This window comes from Vitis vinifera, chromosome 10, assembly GCF_030704535.1.
Source record: "Vitis vinifera cultivar Pinot Noir 40024 chromosome 10, ASM3070453v1".
Classification (NCBI taxonomy): Eukaryota; Viridiplantae; Streptophyta; class Magnoliopsida; order Vitales; family Vitaceae; genus Vitis; species Vitis vinifera.
In genome coordinates this window covers 17,910,001-17,923,055 of record NC_081814.1, presented here as the reverse complement: position 1 = coordinate 17,923,055, position 13,055 = coordinate 17,910,001, and the positions used below count along the sequence as shown (strand labels likewise).

General features: G+C 45.2%; 1 non-coding gene across 1 annotated transcript; it reads left to right on the top strand.

Annotated features, from left to right (window-relative positions):
- The first annotated feature begins 10,939 nt into the window (after positions 1 to 10,939).
- On the top strand, positions 10,940 to 11,011 carry TRNAG-GCC (transfer RNA glycine (anticodon GCC)). The gene has a single exon. It is a non-coding gene; the product is annotated as a tRNA-Gly (tRNA).
- The last annotated feature ends 2,044 nt before the right edge of the window (positions 11,012 to 13,055 follow it).

Below are 13,055 nucleotides of genomic sequence, written 5' to 3'. Positions count from 1 at the left end.
CATTCGCAAAAGGTAGCATAGCATCATGATATCTTCTTTGACGATGCGGGCCTTCACTTTTCATTGAGCAAACAGAGTTTGGTAGTCAGACCGGTAACTAACTGTTAGAAAGGAATAGACAGAAGAAAGTGTTAGAGAGGAATAAGCGAGTTTCAGAGTAGGCTGAACCTCAGTTGACCGATGATTGGGTGAGACCGCTTGCCGAACGCTTCGGACTGTGCCCTCTTGCCTGACCTGATCTTCTCTTGTTTGTTCCCCGCCCTGCTCACGAGTCGACTATTCCAGTATTGGCCGAACTCTTTGGCTGGCTCACACTCTGTCCATGGAACCCGTATTTTCGTCGTATTTGTGACTTTCCTTCGGTAACTGGGCTCCTCCAACTACTGTTGTCTGATCTACGAAATCCCTTCTTTTCTGGCGGAGACCCCTTTTTCGAAAGCGAGAACCATAGACCGCTTGCCTTCCTCTTCGAACTGCCCTCTCAAACTCAGTTGAGCACAACTTTTTTGCCTTTCCTGAGACTCAAGCCCCGACTCACTTATTTGCTGGTCACGAAAGCTCCTCTTTGTGGGAGAAGTAGTACTTCCCTTTGGGACAGGATTCCACAACTCTATCATTTTCATGAGAGCCCTTCTATGCGGTATACTTTTGCTCCGACTTCCACTCTTTGTCCCACTGACTGTGCTCGGACTGCTGGAGCCGAAACTGGTTGGTGCTTTGCCGGGTCAAGGAAAAGCGGATTCTCAGTTAGCTGCTTTTTTTTTTTTGCACAGGAGGTTGCTCGTAGATCATAAGGCTGATGTTAGTATGAAGGGTGGGCTTCGAGATGGAGGCAAGTCTGACACTCATATTGGAAGGGACTGAATTCCGCAACTTATTAGGAGTAGGGGCTTATGGTCCACGCATTAAAGCGCTTATTTTTGGTCTGAAAAAGCTACTGTTTTAACACCGATTTGATAAGATTACAAAACTACTCTCTTTCTTGTATGCTCCCAAACTTAAAGACCTCAATCGTAGGTTTCGCTGCCCAGAGACAGTCTAACCTTATTCTTCCCCATCCAACAATAAAGCAAAGAGCAAGGCCGTTTAGGGTGGGGCAACCTGCCAGCAAAGGATAGGGCTAAGGATCCGGGCTTTTCATTGACCAGTGATCAGAAAGCGGTCAAAGTCAGGGTGGTCGTAGATCAGGCTGATCTTTGATCAGAAGTGGTCGTAGATCACGGGATCCGGTCCCTTCCACCGATGGTTGAGTAAGCTTCCTCTGTCCTCTCTCTTCCAGTCGATCTTCCACTTGTGCTTCCCTCTTAGGTCGAAAGCAAGCTACTGCTTTCCTCACCACTGAGTACTCCGAACTGGTCCCTGCAAAGCCCTATACTGGGCTTGTTCCCTGTTTTTATTGAAACCACTTTTTGAATCAATCCCCCACCTGATAGTAGACCACCCTTGCGCCCCCTATCTTTGGAAACAAGTGACTTTTCCTCCCCAATCGCGACTCATTTTTTGCTCTGTCCCTGTCTTTTTGAAAGAGCTCTGGTTTTATCTCGGTGCGAGGGTCCGATTCTGAACCTGCCGCTATGGCATATTGCCAGCCGATACAACTTGAAAGCGAGACCCTTCACTCTAATCCTACTCGAAAGATCGCATGCATTGAAAAACTATTCGACAAACGGACCTAGCTGATTGATTTCATAAGCAATCTTCCTCGTATAGCAGCAGCCTGAAATCGGAAGTTCACGCTCAGCGTGAAGGAAAACACTTCTACTCTCTCTGAGCCTTCCATACAGTGGCACATCACCAGCCTTGCCTTAGTTCTCTTCTCGTTCAATGCTGTCTTTTCAGCGCTGATGGAAGCATGCCAAGGTAAAGTTGACGATGTGTGGTGACGATCTGTTTAGCCTTTATCCGGATCTTCATCTTGCCCTATGAGCTCATGCAGTGAGTGCCGATGTTCAGGATCCTTTAGTTCTGAGCGGGGGCTTGACCCGTTGAGGAGGGCATATTCTTCTGCATCTCTCTTGTCGGATCGCCCATGATGGGATTCCCTGTGTCCACGTCGTCGAAGAGATGGTCTTTGGACCCCGATTTCCCGTCGTAGGGAGCACTCTTCTGAGTCCCAAGATTCGCTGAAGGATGAGATCTTGCCTATGCAGTAGGATTCAAAGGAAAGTTATCCGAACAGTGAGACCCGGGAAGACTACTACTTCTTTCTTTTTGAAAAATCAAAGAGGCGTTTGAAGCATATTTTCAAGCAGGGTCTGGATCGATAGGTAGAGGTTGGTCGTAGATCAGGCTGATCTTTGATCAGAAGTGGTCGGAACGATCAGGGTGCTCCCCTACGATCTTAGGCAGGCTGATTGTAAATCAGGGTGCTCTACGATCAAGCTGGTCGGAACGAGAAGGGTGGTCTACGATCATTTTCAGGAACCAATCAAGGTTGCTCGTAGATCAAGCTGGTCGGAACGAGAAGGGTGCTCGTAGATCAGGCTGATCTTTGATCAGAAGTGGTCTACGATCTTACTCTGATCTAACGACCAAACAAGCAACGACCCTTGACTATCTTTACTATTAATATTAAGCGTGCTAACGCGCCTTTGAAACAGGATGAGCGCTCGTTAGCGAAAGATTTACTGGAGAAAGGCGCGTTAGCCGGGGCCTTTTCTTGCTCCATGATTTGGCTATTGATATCTTGACTCCTAACTCAGCGATCCCTTCTTGGGTACTCTTTGCTATACCTCTCCTTTCCTAGAACGAACGAGATCATCGCCTAGGAGAGCGTAGTCCGAGAAGAAATTTTCCTCACAACTCAAATAAAAAAATCACGAAAAAAGAAAGAAAAGAACTAGTCGACCCCCTCAACTAAAGTTTGTGACTAATTCACATTGCCATTGAGAAGGGTTTCAGCTCTTCTCAAGAAGAAGCAAACTACGGCTCGAAAGGACTTGACTGCAAGGTTGGTCGTAGATCATGTTAGCGCTCTGATCTCCGACCTCCTAGGCACCAAGCAAAGGATTTACTTCGCTAACCAGCCCTTATCAGCTCAACCGAAGCATCTATTATAACAGAAGTGGAAAGGGCATACCTTGAATACAGATCGAGATTCACTCATTCCCTCTGGCACTGACTTAGGAAAGTACTTGCTAAAATGAAAGTACCAAGGAAAGAAGAGCTAAGAAGGGCGGGAAGATCTCTATGAAAGAGAAATTTAACAGCCTCGCTAGCCTAAGTAGTAAATAGGGGAGAAAATATAAGAACTAACAAAGGCAAGGGGGGTCGTAAATCATAATTGAATAAAGGAATTCGTGTTTACTACTGATAGTGATAGCACCGAACTAGGCGGGGGAAGAGAACTAATTTAAGAAAGCCCTTTGAAAGCACATCTTTAGCCTGGCCCAAGTAAAGTAAGCCTAAAGAGCCCAAGCGATATAGGCGGCGATTGAGAAGCTTTTCCACACTTGAGCGGGCAGATCAATTAGAGCCCTTGCTAGACTCTCCCTCAGACCGGAATGCAATTGGCTTAAGAAAAGCACAAAACTGCCGATCGGGCAAGAGAACATATTTACAATTACAGGGAAGGATGACCGAAGACCATTATCAAAAGAGCGGAAAGGGCAGATCAGATCGATTCGCTAACAAAACAAGGACACTCGACTGATGCCACCATGTGTATGCACCTATCAACCGAAGCCCCTGGCCTGCCACTTGAAGGGACGCAGGGGAAGATATTTAACAAAGAAATCGATTAAGGGTGGTTGTAGATCAGTAAAAGAAGAAAACAGCGAAACTAAACTCACCCGAAAGGAAATAAAAGAGTTGTTAAAGCTTCAGTATGAGTATATATTATTATACTCGCTAAAAGCCTTTTAATAGGGAATAAAATGTTATCCTTTGATCTCCTTTACTGAACCATATTCAAAAACAAATACATGGAAACCAACCAAAATGTCAGAAAGAGTCAAGATTTGTTAACTCTTCTGAGAGACGAAGAAAGTAGTCTTAAGAGGAAAGGTTTGATGGATAAATTAGTAAAAATAGTGGATTCTCTTTGGGAAACAAAAGACCCTTATAAGGACCTAACGCCCAAAAGGAAATTGCAAGAAGTGAAAAAGGAACTTTTGAACTCTACCTTTCACTTTTCCTCGATGTACCGTTCTTGGATTCCTAAATTAAACAAACCGGAGCAGCTACGACCTATAACTCAACCAAACCAAGATGATCGGTTAGTGATGGATGCCCTTTCTCACTTACTGAATATAGTTTTTGAGGATCTCTTTTTGCCCCATTCCCACGGATTTCGAAAAGGAAGAGGACCACTTCTTTTTGGAAATGCAAAACTGGGGACCAATTGATAGACTAAAGCAGATATTGTTAAGTGTTTTGATAACATTGATCATAAGATCTTAATCTCCGTTCTACAAGACTCTTTAGGTGAAGAGAATGAATTCCTTTGTCATCAACTATTGAACTTTGTAAAAATGCCTATATTAGACAAAAAGGGAAATGACTACTCAAACCAAACGAAAGGAATACCGCAAGGAAGCCCCCTTTCCCCCGTGCTTATGAATCTCTTTTTACACCAATTAGATATCAAAATGGATTCCTTTATACAACAAGCGGAAGGGGAAATCGGTTACGTTCGGTATGTGGATGACATGCTCATTGCTATCAAAAGTGGAAAGAATTCTGAAGCACTTTATCACAGGTTTAGGAAGTTCTTTCAAGAAGCCTTACAAAAGATCAAGCTTGAGGAAACTTCCGTAGAAAGAATCCGGGAAAGACCTAAAAAAAGACTTGTTTTTTTAGGCTTAGTTGTCTCAAGGAAAAAAAGGGAACCTTGAAACTAGGGCCCCCCGGAAGAAGAAGTTCAATTTGGAGCAAGCGAAAATGGACAAAAAGAAAACGCTATCCGCCTTTCTACGAATTCTATTATCCTTAATCAAAGTACGGATAGCCTTCGCTTTCACTTGCACAGAACAGCGTAGCCAAGCAGAAATTCTTAGGTACTTTAATAACCTTATCCGAATTAGAGCGAACGAATTTCTCCAAGCATTTTTTATGCAAAAGCATCCTCAAAAAGAGAGGAAAATCACTTTCTACTCGAATCAACTTCCTCGCCTAGTGAAGAAATATCAATTGAAAATGCAGACAAAAGCACGGCTCTTTGTAGAAGAACAAGGCCGAAATGGGAGAGAACAGAATTCTCATAAATTTGTTAAAATGCAGATTTGTTTGTCTGTTACGGGGTTGCCTGATACGTTCTCCCTATGCCGCCCCCGGTAATCCCTGAGAAACTTAAAGAGTGGACGCATATGGTTACAAGGGCGGTATAGTTTGTGTTCCGTGGAGGGTAGAAACTTCTGGTTTTTGTTTTTGTTTTGTGGTTTTTGTCAAATGTAGGTAGTTTTTCCTGGTCCCTTTATTCGTCTAGTAATCCGTTTTGGGACAGCCTAGCATGGGGGAAGTGGGTGACTGTCTTCCTCCTTTCGGTCTGTCTCCTTCTATTCAGTGTGTTGCTGACTGTCTTCCTTTTTCTCAGCCACTGGACTTTATAGTGGGCAGCAGTCTGATTCTCATCATTTTCCTGTCAGTGGGAAAGCGGTTTTTGCAGATGAAAAAGAAATAGCTGTTGTTGTTGTGGGCCCTCCGAGGTCGAACCTCTCCGGGTCCGGGCCTAGAAGCTCAGGCTGATAGTCCCCATATTCCCTCCGAGTCTCGGGACTCTTCGGGATTGGCTCTGTTATTATTCCGCGGTGAAAACAGAAGAGAGGTGTTGATTGGTTCTATCTACCCTAGGGCCCAACCTCCCTTCATTGGTTGACTGGACATCCCCCGTTTCGCCCCATCCTCACTCTAATGGAACGCCCGGAATAACCAGAGGTGCGTGGTTGTTGTGCCTTTACTTTCTTCACCGAGGGCGCGCATTAGTAGGGAACCTTGTTTATCCAATTGGCATTAGTACGTGTGGCAAGTGCTTCTGCCTTAGCCTGTTCCCGAGCGGGAGGTACGCTTGGCCCCCAGTTACATTGCCTTTTTCTATCTTTCTGGTTGAAAAATCAAGTTGTGTATCCAGGCTGACAAGTCGTGGAACCGGTCCTTGTGGTGGGGGGCGAGCAAAAGATAGCGGGCTTGTGTTGGAAGCGAACAAGCGGGTGACCGAATCACCAACCAAACTAGACATTTGGTAATTAGGAGCTTCTCTTCATAACGGGGATGATGCTTCGAGCTTCTGGGCCTCGTGAACCAAAGTGGAATTTCGTGATCCGAGTGTAGGGCGAGTAGCTACCACGTCCCGGCGAGGGTCTGACCCGATTCTTGCCACTCTTGCGAAAATCTTAGTACGCTTCAGCCTTAACGGTGGCATACTAGGGGGGGAGAATAAATTTGCCGCGCAGCCACACTGGTGCGGACTGCTTCTGCCTTTTTTCTAGCGGTCTGCTCTACTTGACTTGACTTTTCCCTTTCAATTGAAGTCAGTCTTAAGAGTAGGAGGGAATCCCTTCTCTGAATCTTTTTTTTTAAGGGTCGTCGTGGAGATGGGGGGCACGGTTGGATTGAATCCTTCACTTTCTTCAATCCCTAAAAGTTAAGTCATCGACAACCCTTTCTTTTTTTTTTTCTAGGTATACCCGCGGCCTAAATTTTCCGGCGGACACAACAATTTAAGGCAGTCTCGATGATATCAGTGTTCAATAAATTCACTTCGGGAAAACCTGAGTGCAGAGTATCCCCAATAAGAAATAGTAACTTAGACAATGCGGGACCTTCCTCATCGAGAGAACCCGCACCTGAAGTCAGAAGTAACAAGAATAAGACCGAAGAAGAGATGATACGTAAGCTAAAATCAATCTATATCAACAGGATTTCAGCTAAAGTAGCATCTCGGAGATGGCGAAACCCCATTTTGTAAGAACGGGGGGACGTAAATAATATTCTGGGAACGGAGTTTTGGAACCGGCAATGACAATCATTTATTCCCAGCCTGTGGAGACCTCTGGAAATCCCTATTTTTCAATTACCAGAAAGGGTTAAAAAGATGCTAGAAAATCGACAGCACTTCAAGGCAGGAAGCAAAATGATCAGAACTTTGCCAGAAAACGAGCTGGGGCTGGGAAATGCAAAAAATCATTCTTCGAGGATCAAAGCCTTCTCACTAACCGAAGGTCTCACGTATTCCTACTTAAAAGACACACAGTTCGTTCTCCTGCTTTGCCTACTCATTCATAGGGTTTACTGCTTGGTGGGCTTATACCCCGATTGAGATAGTAGAAATACCAGGACCCAGTTGTTTGAAACCTTGGTTGGTAGATCTAGTAAGGGCAAAAATGGACGCTTTGCAAAGGGTGGTCGTAGATCAGCGGTAACAGAATCTTCTTTTCCAGATCCGATTCAATCTGGAGCAACAGACGCCCTTACACAGAGAGAACCATTCGACCCGCGAGGAACACTTCCGGAACCAAAGCCAAAGGAAGTCATGATGGAAAGTCAAGGTAAGAAGGTACTTTCCGTTATGGTTGGTGCTATTCTTCTAGTACTAATCTTAAATGAGTCAGCTGCCCAATTCGGAGAGCTGACTTAGATGAGGAACTAATTCCACCTTTGGTTCTCAGTCACTCTTTTTGTGGTTTGCTCTCGCTCTTTCTGTCTTTCTTTTTGTGGTGTGCTCCAGCTAGTGTTCTTTCTTTGTTCTTTGCCTGAAGAATGAAAAAAGTCGTCCCTTTCTTTCTTGGTTGGCAAAACCCAACCAGAATCGATCCTTCTTCTTCCTTCATTTCCATTGGGAGAAAAGGAAATTTCATCGGGAGAGCACGAACAAAAAACAAGCTCTCTTCCCCTCCTTTCCCTTTTTGTCTTTTTTTTTTGGGGTAAGGGAGTAAAAAAAAAGAGATAAAAGAAAAAACTTTATGATAAAAAAGCTAAAAAGGAATTTCGAAGTGTCGTCACCTGAACTTTCCTTAATGATTGAAGCAGTTCTGAAAGATTTTGGTAAAGACCATTACGCACTGTCCTATGAGGAATTGCAAGCATTGCAGGAAGCTATATTGAACAAATCGTATAAGTTTTCTGCCTCCGAAATGGAATCCTCTAAACTACCTATTTTCATAAGACCGAGAGACGCACTGGTTCAGCACGCCCTTGGGACTTTACTAAATCATAAATTTCGTGCCCTTAATCTGAATGGATATCATTCTTCCTTTTTTGTTGATAAAAATTCCTTCTTTAATACAATAGTGGGGTAAGGTCGAGCGCCTTCTAATGGTTGACTTAGCCGAATCGGTCAATCTAATTTCCCAAAGGGACCTCCTCTCTAAAATAGAACAAATTGTAAAAGACCCGTACATCGTGAAATTGATTTCATCATTCTCGGATTTGCCCATGATAACCGTTGGATATCCAATGAACTCAAAAGGAGAAAAGATTGTGCATTCCCCATGTAAGAATCTGCCTAACAAATCTCCTTCTAAATGACTTTGACAGACGCTTGTTGGACAAATTTCCAACGCTAGTACATGCCAGATTCTACGATGAGGTATTTGTTCATATCTTCTCAAAGAATGATGAAAGCAATTTCACTAAGGAGAAATTATAGGCACTTTTAACAGAATGCAAACTATATCATGGACTACTTTTCATATTACCTAAAGGTGGCAAAGCACTAAAATATGAAAAAAACGGGAGAAAGATATCCGTCAAAGAAAACGGGGCTATTCAATATACGCCAGAGGAGGCAGATGGTTCGTAAAAAGTAACAATCTTTTCTTTTTTTTTTTATTCTATTTTATTCTTTTTGTGGCTGTCTTTCTAGAATCGTCCAAGGAATAGAACTACGTGTGACTTGATCCCGTAAGGAGCAAGGGGTACGTAGGCAGCCAGAGAATCCTGGTCCAGTTCTTCCCTTTTGGGGAAACTAAACCACTAGAATAGATAGATTAATCGTTTTTTCATTGATTTAGTAAGAGTAGGTGCGCCCTCGAGAGTTGGTTCGTGAATGGCCGACTTTTAGTGCTTGCTTAAAAATTTTGGAGTTCCTTCGTATTCGTATTCCCCGAACTGCGGTCAGTCTGGGTGAAATTCCGGGGCCTCGGGCTTTCATTTTGAGGAAACAAGATGCTAAGCAGAATTTCTGGGCAGATAGGCAGTGTGACTCTCCCACCACTCAGAGAGAGAGATTGGCCTATGCCGTTGAAGTTATGCCGAATTCAGAATTACCAAAATCTACTGATGAACAAGATTCAAACTAGAATTCCAGTCGAGTATGAATGGGTTTTGGTACCTGCTTTATGTGGTGATTGTGGTGTGTTATCGGGCACAAACAAACCTGAGAATTGTAAGGCTGCGAAGAATAAATCCAAGGGTCCCAAAGAGCTCTCAAAATATCTCCAATCCAACAGAAAAAGTTCAGGTGGGGACTGTAGTTTCTGATCAACTTGTCGATGTGATCATTCGACGAAGGCAGTACTATTCCAAGAGGAAGATAATTTCACAAAAAAGGTAACAGGTTTGATGTGCTGGGCTTAGTGGATGATGAAGAGTATGTGGCAGAGGTTGCAGGGCAGAAGGATCTTTTTTTTCGAGCATTGATTTCTTCCTGCATAGCATCTCTCCAGCAAGAATGATTGGAGGCTTTAGCAAATGATTCAGGTTCATGAGAAGATTGAACTGACATGAGGTAAGCTCGCTGTTTTGGGGAAAACGATTCATAAGAGAAGACAAAAATCCTTTAACGGGATAAGAAACTTGAGAGGATCGACGAACCTGAGAGAGGGATCCAGAATCTGAGGAAGCGACTGGAAGGGAAGCAACTGGGCTAGACTGCTGATCTTCCGGAGTAGTCTGAGCCTGGGAAAGAGAAAGTAATCGCCGACGAGAAGAAAGATGTTGTGCCGGGTGACTGGAATCCTCTGAGGTCAGCTGAACAGGCTGACAATCGGCAGAAGATGCTGGGCAAAGCTGCTGGCCTGAAGAGTGAGGCTGATCCGTAACATCAACTGCAGAAGAATGAGGTTCGAGTTGATGAACAGGAGAAGGCCACAATACATCTCCATTACCATTCTCCCCCGGGGCTGATTAATTAGGTTAAGGAAAATATGAGGCGACCTCATTAAAGAGAACATTCAAGGATACATCGAGTCTCTTGGATTTCACGTCATAGCATCTATACCCGGACTGAACATATCCAAGAAAGACACAAGTGGTTGCCTTGGGGACAATTTTTCGCTTAACTGCGCAGGAATATGAACAAAACAAGTGCATCCAAACACTCGCAAATGCCTATAGGATGGTGCTGCCCCAGTAAGAAGTTCGTGAGGTGCCGCTGCAGCTTATTCCCTCTCTCTTCCCCCCCAAAAAAGGCGAGAGATGTCTCGTCCCTTCTTTATGCACATCCATATACATAGCCAGACACAAAGGTGTAAAATCCGGTCAAAATCTGCGGTTCTTTAAGTTCATTCAATGTAGGTTCTCTTACTTGCTCTAGTGGCTGGCAAACGCCAACCGAGAGGGGAGAACGAATGGCTCAGGAATCGACCGGTTCCGAGCGGACTCGTGGAGCTGCTGCTTGGATTATCGTAGAATAAGAGGAGCCGTCTTAGGAAATTACTTAACTTAAAAGACAGATGCCGCCGCTGCGAGGCGAGGGAGCAACTTGTCTGGTCTTGCGGTGCACTCACTCCTGTTACGAGAATGAAATGACGCCCCAGCTCGACTCGAGACCAAGACTCCACTCCTTACAACTCGCACCAATAGCGGCACTGAGCGGCTGGAGATTGATTGAAAAGGCAGCCCAACCGCTCCTCCCCCCCCCCCCCCCCCTAGCCGCTTACCTACTCGTGCTCGTAGCTCGATCGGAGGTCAAGAGTAGAGTGTGGTCCGGTGGAAAAACAGAAGTCGTCCGTATCAAGTGATACGTGAATTGCTCAGTAGTGCTTCGCCACTACCGTAGCTGGCGGAAATAGCTTAATGGTAGAGCATAGCCTTGCCAAGGCTGAGGTTGAGGGTTCAAGTCCCTCCTTCCGCTCCTGGCTTCGTCGTTTAGTGGTAACGAGTGGAGTAGGCAGCGAGTGGAGTGGATAAGCCCCTATAGGGGCGAGCAGCAAGCAGCCCCTTGTCTTGTATAGGGCGTTAAGCACCTATCTTACTAATAAGTTGAAAGGGGCAAGCCAAAACCTACTCCTAACAAGTTGCTGGCTTTTCAGCCGTTGCGCGCTAGCGCGCTTCTGTTTTTCAGCAGGCTTCTTCAAATATCCCATAAAGTAGGGGTTCTAACTAGTTGTAGCTAGCTAGCGCGCTAGCGTTTTCCCTTACTATACAAGGGGCTGCTAGTTGTAGCGCGCAGTGTACTAGTGAATAGGAAAAGCGGATTGAGATTACTAATGACGGATGGAGGTTGAGGATAGAACATGTTCGGTGCCTCGCCCTTGTCTCCTTCACCGGAGACTGCAAATGATGGGAATCCTCTCGATAAAGAGCATAGGCATCGCCTCTCGATCCAATCCGTCTTCCCTGGCCTCCCCAACACACTCTTGATACGAAATCAACCTCCCGCCATAGAGAAGAGATCTAAAGTCTGGGTCCCCTCGATCACCCTTCCCTTGAACCTGAACTGGTCGAGAGAGATGAACCCGCACCACATTTTAGAACCTTCGAACCGAAACCCCCAACTAGAGATGGAATTCCAGAACCTAAACAACTCAGTTGAGAGCTCCGTGACCGGTTCAAGGGAAGGTCACCAATGATTGATAGGCCATTCCCCCCCCCCCCCCCTCCCCCCCTGTCCGTCTCTTGATCCCTCATTCCACTAATCCGTTGTTACTGATTCATTCAAGGCATAGACTCCCCACTTCTTTGTTTTGTCTTATTAGCACAGGTGTTCGTCAACGATGAAAGCCACTGAACTTAAGACTCGAGTTGAGAAAGAGGGCTAGGTTGCTCGTAGATCTTAAGCAGGCTGATTGTAAATCAGGTTGCTCGTAGATCTTAAGAGGATGGGCTTTCAGGGACTGGGGAAGATGGGTGGATTATAGAGCTAGGGGCAGATAGATCGAAGGTTTGTCCATTGGGATTAGGCATGGACGAGCCTCGACTGGGCCAGCATTGATAAAAAAATTACAAAAGAAAAAAATATCTCCCATCGCACCATTCACCGGTGTAGGATTAAAGATCAGGTCCAGGATTCGAGTCAAATCGACCTTCCCTCTCATCTCAGGGTGAGGCAAGGAATTCAATCAAATGTTCGTTGTTCAATATCTCGGCTGCTCAAGAAGTTGGACTAGCTGCTCCTTCGACCCGGAGTGGATTCTAGGGGAAGGGCAGAGCCTCACCTTGCAGTAGGAAGGTGTTCGTTGCTGGGACGGGTTCAGACTGAAGGGAGGAGGAATTCAATACGGAGATCTTACTGGGGATTTTTCACTGGCTAGGGCTTTCGAATCAAAGCATGGGCATCTGCAACTAAGAGGGAGCAGTAGATCGTCGATTGAAGAGCCAGGTCAGTCAACTTCTATGGGGACTTCTATTGATTATTGATTCGACTAGAGGGACTCCTAGCAGCAAACTTGTATGAAGGGGCCCCATGGAGACGCAGGAGATGCGGGAGCCGCCAGCCGGATCGACCAATAAATGATAGGCCAGAGGGATGGGCTCATTCGACTAATCAGTGATCCCTGGGCCTACCTAACACAGAGATGTCCCTGAAATAGGGGATTGGTTGATCGGAAAGCTCAGGCAGGAGTAGGACATTCCATACAAAGATTTTATTTCTGATCCGTTAGCCTCTCAAATCCAATTTATTCATCTACAGGTAGGGTGAATTCTAAGGTTCCTTATTCCGGTTGTAAAGCGGAAGAAGCCATTATCCCTGCCCCACCAGCAGCCCGCGTTTCCGACCCGAAAATAATTGAAAATGAAACAAGAATCTGTGTTCACTATCTATGGAGTGGAGTGACTATCCGTGATCTACGACCACCCTATCTCCCCCTTTTTTTCCTTTTTATTCCCTTTTCTTGTATTGTTTATTATGATTGATCTGTAGTTCAAGGGCACTCTTCCTAATCCGAGTTTGAGAT